At 41.2% G+C, this 9,962-nt stretch overlaps 1 long non-coding RNA gene across 1 annotated transcript; it reads left to right on the top strand.

Annotated features, from left to right (window-relative positions):
- Positions 1–7,235: 7,235 nt before the first annotated feature.
- Positions 7,236–9,510, top strand: LOC142151293 (uncharacterized). Its single transcript, XR_012691170.1, has 3 exons — positions 7,236–7,444; positions 7,557–7,742; positions 8,839–9,510. It is a non-coding gene; the product is annotated as an uncharacterized LOC142151293 (long non-coding RNA).
- Positions 9,511–9,962: the final 452 nt, after the last annotated feature.

Genomic DNA, 9,962 nt, shown 5'->3' with positions numbered 1-9,962 from the left:
TGTGACAGGGAGGGTTCATGTGATCCCTCCACACATGCGCTGTGAAGACATCAGCGCAGAGTAGCGGAGACCAGCGGACTGCAAGACAGCGGGCCCCCAGGTAAGTTTGTGTTGCGCTGTTGTACCCCCCTGATGGCAGCCCTGCATGTGATCCCTCCACGCATGCGCTGTGTGACTGGGAGGGATCATGTGATCCTTCCACGGATGCGCTGTGTGACAGGGAGGGATCATGTGATCCCTCCACGCATGCGCTGTGTGACAGGGAGGGATCATGTGATCCCTCCACGCATGCGCTGTGTGACAGGGAGGGATCATGTGATCCCTCCATGCATGCGCTGTGTGACAGGGAGGGATCATGTGATACCTCCACACATGCGCTGTAAATCTCTGCTCTACGGAGCAGAGCTGAACAGTGCTAAAAAATATCAGAAACGGTAATGTACGTCAGCCTGAGCTGGCGTACATTACCATATGTGTTAAACCATTTCTATTTATTGTTAAATTGCGGTACATAGCACTTCCCATAGACATGGATGGGGACTGCTATGTATTATGAAAAAAAAAGTTCAAAACAGCAGATATCTATGATACCTGCTGTGATGCACTGTTGATAGATTAGAGAAATACTTCAATTGACGTCTATTCCCAGAAAACTGCTGTTTTCAGGGAATATACACCAATTGAAGGTTTAATAAATAGGCCCCTTAGAACGTTATCTGCAAACAATCCCTCAGGACAAAGCAATAGTATTTAGTGGCTCTTTGTGGGAAGCTCCATCCATTATCACAGGCAGTCTTCATAGCACACTTCACACCAAAACATCCATTAGTCTCTAATAGTCTGTTTTTGGCTCCTCCCCTTTTCCCTCAAGAATCTCTTGGAACCTTTTAGTTCATTCATTGCACTTTGCCTACTCCAAAATGGCTGATGCAATTTGCATTTAACTTCCCAGAGGCAATCTCTGGAACCGTAGTATTCTGAATGAGTGCATACAGTAATATATCTGTGATTTGCAGGGTATTACAATAGAGCCCTAGGGCCGGCTGTTGCGCTTCACAGATTTAATGGCGTGATTTGAAACGTAGATGGATGCAATTAGCTTAGTTTTCTCAGTTCCTAGTGCCGCCTCTTTCATAAGACAGTCCTGCTTGTTTGTCTTTTATAAAAAAGGTCCAATGGTATGTGGGAGGAGCCATATCCAACTAAGGGTGTGGCTGGGAGAATCTGGGCTGGGCCTACAGTGTCATGATTTTCCTATTTGAAATCTTTCTATTTTCTTCAACCCCTAGTGACAAACCCACTAGAAATCATTGTCAGTATTACTAGCCCAAATGGTAAACATTTCCAGATGAACTAAATGGGAATTAGAAATTAAAGTGCATATATCTGTTCCTTGCAAGTGCTATACTTGAGTGTAAATGAGTATTATTATATCATTAATATAAACTTAAGCGTATAGGATATCTATAGATAGACGTTACCCAATCGTTTGTAGGTACAACTAAAAGTTTGTAATGTGTATAGATATTTTAACATATCTCCCAAAATAAGCCCAGCCCCCTATAGACGCAAACTCAGCCTATATATAGGCAAATTTGCTTAAACTCCACCCACTTTCCTTTTGAGAACCGCCTTTTTTTTTAGTCCGATAATTGGGATGTCCTTCCAAAATCGGGACAATTGGGAGGTATTCTTTTTGTGCAGTGAAGACTGAAGTTACATTTTTAGGCACAGTTCTTCTCAAGTATTGAGAAACGTGGTAGGTTATAAACCAATTCTTATCCTATATACCCTTTCCCTGTTCTGTAGTCTCCGAAGCCATTTGTGTATAGTGCTTCTAGGGTGACGATAATGCACATTTGCTCTCAGGTACACAGAGAACAGATACATGTGCTTCCATTTATTTCAACCAGTGAAATATGTTAACGTTTCGGAGGTATCTTAATATTGAAAACAGAGCAAATAGGAAACTAAGGCAATGGGAGATCATTTTACATTATAATAAAGAGAGACAGTGCCTAGCTCACCAATTAAAGGAAAATCTTCAACAAAATAGTAGAAGGGACTGAGTGCCAAAAGAGACCCCAAAACACTGATTTAATAAATATATGTATATTTAATATCAATAGGAGTAATACTGAAAATGATTCATACTTTTCCTACCTTGATTCCAGGAGCGTTGGATGCAGGGCAGGAAGAGAAAATGTGGGCGGGTCTTGATGTGGTTTGTGATGAAAAGTGAGTGGGAAGATCATGTTACTAAGCCCCGCCCTAAAGCACACACAGAGGTTTAGGTGTTTAGTAGTTTACTGGAGTGGGCGGGGCTTGGTTATGATTAATATGGCCCCACCCATCTTGCTGCTGGTATGGACTTCTGGGTGCTTTGCTCCCAGTAAGTTGTGATTTTCCCAGACATTCCGGTAGATAATGCAACTATGATATTAATGAGCACTAAACACCAGCGCTGACTCTATATATTATAAATAGTGGGGGAGCTCTGGCTTAAAAGCCAGTATTTGACATTAATATATAGAAAAGACTGTGAATTACTGAGCTGAATACTATACATGTGTCACCATAGTGAGGCTGACCTTAGGCTATCTATCCATGCCAACAGACAGAGTGTACTCAGAGACCACTGAGGATGACCACATCAAATCCATGTGTAGCGCTTAAGCTTACAGCTCAGCCCCATTTTTACGCCCAGACAAATACAGTTCCAACGAATACTATGCTTGTATTTAAAGGATTCATCGCACGAGCTATAGTACTTTTAACAAATGAATGAATTAATCACAGTATAACATTGGAGTGTTAAAACAACACAACAAGTATAAGCCGCAGTTATGTAACCCTAGGATATTGGAATTTGGAACAGTCTGACGGTTCTCAGGTCAATAGTCCTTATGCTGCTGGCAAGGCAATGGTCAGGCCCAGACATCACACCACTTTTCGCAGGTACACACCACTGCAAAGACTGATAGAGTCTGGGAGAGCTACACGTTCCACTCATCTCTTTTTCTTGCTTCCAAAGCCTTGACAGTCCATCAGGGACTGTAATTCCCAATCAATGCTGACTCCAAATTTCTTTTTCAGTGTCCGGACTCTGTTCTTATTAGAGATGGTCACTGACCCCCGTGTTTTGGTTTTGGATTCGGTTTTGGATCTGGATTACCGTTGTGTTTTGGTTTTGGTTTTGGTTTTGCAAAACCGCCATTGCGTGTTTTGGTTTTGGTCTTGGTTTTGTTTGGTTTTGTTTTGCTATTTTGTTGGAAAATACATGTTTTTGTGCCTAAAATAACCCAATTTAGTGCTCCAACTGTTTTAGAGATAAGTAATCTAATTGTTGAGGTAATAAATCATCCAAAAAAACTGTTTAATTCTTCGTTGGTAGGCCTTCGTTTATTCTACACACAAAACAGATTGTCTTCCTCTCCATCTATGCATATTGGCAATGCAGCCATCGTCTTTGAATCTATATTACACCCTACACTTATAGTTAAATATGTAAAGAAATGGAAAAAGACAGTTTGCTTTCTGTCTCTATAGGCCCCCTCCACTTTTTTAAAAAAACAAAAAATTCAGCCATTATAGACTGTACAATATTAATTGACATGGAGAAAGCCAGTTTGGTTTCTGTCTCTCTAGGCCCCCCTCCACTTGTATAAAATACCAAAAAATCCAGCCGTTATAGACTGTACAATATTAATTGACATGGAGAAAGCCAGTTTGGTTTCTGTCTCTCTAGGCCCCCCTCCACTTGTATAAAATACTAATAAATTCAGCCGTTATATACTGTACAATATAAATTGAAATGGACAAAGGCAGTTTGGTATCTGTCTGCATCAGATCCTCTCTCCACTAGGAGTAAAATAGAAAACTATTCAGCCGTTATATAATCTAGAATATAAATAGAAATTGAGAAAGGCAATTTGGTATCTGTCTGCACCATAATCATCAACATCATCATTAGCGCCCTCGTCGCCTACACAAATCTCCCCCTCATCCTCTTCTAATTCCAAAGTGGCATCCTCAATTTGGGTATCACCGGCTACACTCGGGCTATTAAGGCACACATTAGCAGAATGCTCACGATTAGACATCCCACTGTTGGATGGACTCTCCACAGGGATTGTTGTCATTTGTGAATCAGAGCAAATATTCTCCTGTAATGCCTCACTGTTATCTTGCAGCTCGGCTTTGACGCGTAACAGTAGTTGTGCACCAATTGTAGGCTGGGTAACTTTTTGGGATCTGCCACTAATAGCCAAAGGTGAAGGCCTCATTCTCTCTTTGCCACTGCGTGTGTAGAATGGCATGCTTGCAATTTTTTTTTATCGTCACTTAACTTTTGCTCAGTTACACTTCTTTTTCGCTTCAATACAGTAAAAATTTTTTTGGTTTTTGTTTTTTGCACTAATTTGAAAACACTCTGTTGTTTGACATCGCCTTGGCCAGATGACGTACTGGGAACACTAACATCAGGACTGGTGACAGAACCTGGTTGCTCATTCAGATCATATGTGGACTGCTTTGAATCCATTCTGAGCGCAAACCACTGGGGAGTGCTAAAAATTATTTAGTAGATTCTGCTGACAGTTATGACTTTTGACAGCCAGAAATATTAATGCACAATTAGGGAGGACACCCCAAAAGCACTGAGGAGTGCTAAAAATTATTTAGTAGATACTGCTGACAGAAATGACTTTTGACAGCCAGAAATATTAATGCACAATTAGGGAGGACACCCCAAAAGCACTGAGGAGTGCTACAAATTATTTAGTAGATACTGCTGACAGAAATGACTTTTGACAGCCAGAAATATTAATGCACAATTAGGGAGGACACCCCAAAAGCACTGAGGAGTGCTAAAAATTATTTAGTAGATACTGCTGACAGAAATGACTTTTGACAGCCAGAAATATTAATGCACAATTAGGGAGGACACCCCAAAAGCACTGAGGAGTGCTACAAATTATTTAGTAGATACTGCTGACAGAAATGACTTTTGACAGCCAGAAATATTAATGCACAATTAGGGAGGACACCCCAAAAGCACTGAGGAGTGCTACAAATTATTTAGTAGATACTGCTGACAGATATGACTTTTGACAGCCAGAAATATTAATGCACAATTAGGGAGGACACCCCAAAAGCACTGAGGAGTGCTAAAAATTATTTAGTAGATACTGCTGACAGATATGACTTTTGACAGCCAGAAATATTAATGCACAATTAGGGAGGACACCCCAAAAACACTGAGGAGTGCTAAAAATTATTTAGTAGATACTGCTGACAGATATGACTTTTGACAGCCAGAAATATTAATGCACAATTAGGGAGGACACCCCAAAAACACTGAGGAGTGCTAAAAATTATTTAGTAGATTCTGCTGACAGTTATGACTTTTGACAGCCAGAAATATTAATGCACAATTAGGGAGGACACCCCAAAAGCACTGAGGAGTGCTAAAAATTATTTAGTAGATACTGCTGACAGATATGACTTTTGAAAGCCAGAAATATTAATGCACAATTAGGGAGGACACCCCAAAAACACTGAGGAGTGCTAAAAATTATTTAGTAGATACTGCTGACAGATATGACTTTTGACAGCCAGAAATATTAATGCACAATTAGGGAGGACACCCCAAAAACACTGAGGAGTGCTAAAAATTATTTAGTAGATTCTGCTGACAGCTATGACTTTTGACAGCCAGAAATATTAATGCACAATTAGGGAGGACACCCCAAAAGCACTGAGGAGTGCTAAAAATTATTTAGTAGATACTGCTGACAGATATGACTTTTGACAGCCAGAAATATTAATGCACAATTAGGGAGGACACCCCAAAAACACTAAGGAGTGCTAAAAATTATTTAGTAGATTCTGCTGACAGTTATGACTTTTGACAGCCAGAAATATTAATGCACAATTAGGGAGGACACCCCAAAAGCACTGAGGAGTGCTAAAAATTATTTAGTAGATACTGCTGACAGATATGACTTTTGACAGCCAGAAATATTAATGCACAATTAGGGAGGACACCCCAAAAACACTGAGGAGTGCTAAAAATTATTTAGTAGATACTGCTGACAGATATGACTTTTGACAGCCAGAAATATTAATGCACAATTAGGGAGGACACCCCAAAAACACTGAGGAGTGCTAAAAATTATTTAGTAGATTCTGCTGACAGTTATGACTTTTGACAGCTAGAAATATTAATGCACAATTAGGGAGGACACCCCAAAAGCACTGACGAGTGCTAAAAATTATTTAGTAGATACTGCTGACAGATATGACTTTTGACAGCCAGAAATATTAATGCACAATTAGGGAGGACACCCCAAAAACACTGAGGAGTGCTAAAAATTATTTAGTAGATACTGCTGACAGATATGACTTTTGACAGCCAGAAATATTAATGCACAATTAGGGAGGACACCCCAAAAACACTGAGGAGTGCTAAAAATTATTTAGTAGATTCTGCTGACAGTTATGACTTTTGACAGCCAGAAATATTAATGCACAATTAGGGAGGACACCCCAAAAGCACTGAGGAGTGCTACAAATTATTTAGTAGATACTGCTGACAGATATGACTTTTGACAGCCAGAAATATTAATGCACAATTATGGGGGACACCCCAAAAGCGCTGGGGAGTGCCAAATATGAAGAAAAAATAATAAACCTCTATCCTCCTCTCTGCACTAGCGATTTTGGTTAGAGCAATTGCAAGAACAATATTGTATTCTCTGTCCCTGCTCTAATTAGCCTATGACTACACCCTGCTCTCTCCCTCTGTCAAATGGCGATGGATTGCTGTGGAGGCGTGTATTTATAAAGTTGAAGTATCGCGAGAACCGAGTCCCGAGATCCGACGACGTCACAATGACGTTCGGCCTCGATTTGGATTCGGAATGGGCGGGAGAGTACCGAGCTGCTCAGCTCGGTACTCGGATACCCAAAGTTCGGGTGGGTTCGGTTCTCGGAGAACCGGACCCGCCCATCTCTAGTTCTTATACCACTATGGTTCTAACACTGATACAAAGGGTGGCTACCCTCCCTAACCAGCCCAATTGGTGGGCCCTTACCTCCAGGGCGTTGATTAGGGGCCAAGTCTTTACCCGTCTCACTTCCCACTACCAATTGTGGATCCAGCTTGGGATACAGACAATCGTGGAAAATATCCTGGAATTAACTTGTTTTTGTCTTTTCACCTGTTCCAGTGCTCCAAGCCAACCAACACTTCAGTAAAGACTGACTGGCTCCCTTAGCATATTGACGAAGGGAGTGGCCAATACTTAACTCATCTGAAGCAAAGTCACGCCGAAGATAGTTCTTGTAGGAGGGCTACCCCAGGAAGATTAGGCTTTTTGGAGATCAAAAATACAATATAAACAAATTCTACAACAGAAACATAGCACCTACATGGCATAAGGTAAGAAACTCAGGGGGCCCAGTACCTCATTCTCATCACAACATGAAACGACTGGAGTGTTTGTACATAGCTAATTAAGTCCACTATGCTCTCATTAAATCTTCTGACACAGGTTGCCATGAAAGGAAGGAGGAGCTGATCTAACTGAGCAGATAGTAACTGACATGCAGACATGCCCTGCAGAAATGCATTGTATGGATTGGTTGATTCATGCAAAGGGGCGGGGTCAGTGATGTCACACAACTCAACTGAGCTTTTTTGACCTCATAATATCCCATCGGGCTACTGCTAAATCGTGGTAAGGGCTTGAGTATTTTTTTAATGGAGTGTGGGGGTAATGTTTTATATTTTAACAGAGCTGCAATGGAGGAGCAAGTTAACGCTGAACAATGTTTAGTTTCATAGTACCAATGTCAAAAATGGTAAAACAATTTTTTTTTTTTAGAATAAACATTTTTATTGGGTTTTACAAAAGGAAATGCAAGACAAAATAAAAAAAAAAAAAACAAAGAGCCAGACATACATGGAAAAGGTGTCAAATGTAAGAGTGATAAAAAAAAAAAAAAAGAGGAAAAAAAGAAAACAAACGCAAGGCTCCAAATACAGGAATCAATGTTATGCCTAGACAAAAAAATGTCAATATTCAGGTTGAGTGGTCCTTTATACGGCTAAGACAACCTAGCAGACTTCATCAGCAGCAGCTAATTCCGCACCTGTACAGAGAATTCACTCATATCAGTCCCTGACCCATTGGAGCTTAGTCTAAATTCCCTAACAGACTGAGAGGTCAATTTAATGGCAGATAATTAACCTAGTAGCATGTTTTTTGGAGGGTGGAAGGAAACCCACGCAAAAACGAAGAGAACATATCAACTCCACACAGATAAGGTCATGATCGGGAATCGAACCATGCAGGAGTCAGTGCTAACCACTAAGCCACCGTGTTGCCCACACTTTTGTGCATCCACACAAATACGTACATTACATCAATGACATCCGGGTTCCTCCGTCGCCCCTTTCATCATCATCATCATCATCATTTATTTATATAGCGCCACAAATTCCGCAGCGCTGTACAGAGAACTCATTCACCTCAGTCCCTGCCCCATTGGAGCTTACAGTCTAAATTCCCTAAAATAGACACACGCTAACACAGACAGACAGGGAGGGAGACAGAGAGAGACTAGGGTCAATTTTTGATAGCAGCCAATTAACCTACTAGTATGTTTTTGAAGTGTGGGAGGAAACCGGAGCACCCGGAGGAAACCCGCGCAAACATAGGGAGAACATACAAACTCCACACAGATAAGGCCAAGGTTGGGATTTGAACTCATGACCCCAGTACTGTGAGGCAGAAGTGCTAACCACTAGGCCACTGTGCTGCCCTTTAACAGGAGTCGCTGTTTCTGATGACGTCTTTTGCAGAGTCGGCCCCATCAAGTCATCTGCATCCTGGCAAGTATGTTTTTTTTGCAGGTCGCTATACTACGTCATCGTAGTCCTCATGTCGTCCTCTTCTGTGTAGGAGTAGTCAGTACCGTTAAACTGACTACCACCGACACATAATTATTTGTTACATTTTTTAACACGCCACAGTATCTATCATACAGTGGATAAAACAGGACATATATAAAACAGGGCCATACAACGTAAACAAAATATATAAGACATGAGAGCAAAGGGTTGGATAGATTTGTTCATGAGAGAGTTTACAGTCTAAGTAAGACGAGCACAGCTGAAAAAAGAGGAGTGAGTGTGGAGATTGGGACAGTTGTGATGGTGCATTAATTGAGTAGTATCTGCAGGGGTAAGTTCAAATAAAGAGATGGGTTTTCAGAGAGCATCTAAAAGATTTGAAGGCTGTGGGAAAGCCTAAATGGGTGTGGTAGGGAATTCTATTAGCTGGTAGCAGCACAGAAGTCTTTAGGAAGGAGTGAGAGGGGGTTGCAAGAGATGAGGCAAAGGTCAGAGGTAGAGCTAAGAGTGTGAGAGGGAGAGATTTGAGATGTATGAAGGAATGGTGTTGTTGAGGGCTTTGTAGATAAGGGTGAGTAATTTGAATTGGATTCTGGGAGGACACAGGGATATACAAAGTGGTGCAGCAGATGTGGAGTGGCGAGAGAGGAAGATCAGTCTTGCAGCAACATTTAGGATGAAGTGGGTGACGGGAATGCCAGATAATAGGAGGTTGCAGTAGTCATGACGTGATGTTGAGAAAATGATAAGAGTTTTGGTAGCATGTTGGGTAAGAACAGGGCATATTCTGGCAATGTTTTTAAGGTGGAGTCAACAGGACTGGAAGACAGTCTGAATGTGCAGATTAAAGCAGAGGGCATGGTCAAGTGTGACTCCAAGGCAGTGGGCTTGGAAGACTGAGGAAATTGTGGTATTATTGACAATAAGGGAGATTAGAGGAGAGGAGGAGATTCTGGGAGGAGGAAAGATGATGAGTTCCGTTTTAGACATGTTCAGCATTAGGTAGTGTTGGGACATGCATGTGAAGATAGCAGAAACAAGA

Source organism: Mixophyes fleayi, chromosome 4 (genome assembly GCF_038048845.1).
Source record: "Mixophyes fleayi isolate aMixFle1 chromosome 4, aMixFle1.hap1, whole genome shotgun sequence".
In the NCBI taxonomy this organism is placed as follows: domain Eukaryota; kingdom Metazoa; phylum Chordata; class Amphibia; order Anura; family Limnodynastidae; genus Mixophyes; species Mixophyes fleayi.
This window is presented reverse-complemented; position numbering and strand designations above follow the sequence as displayed.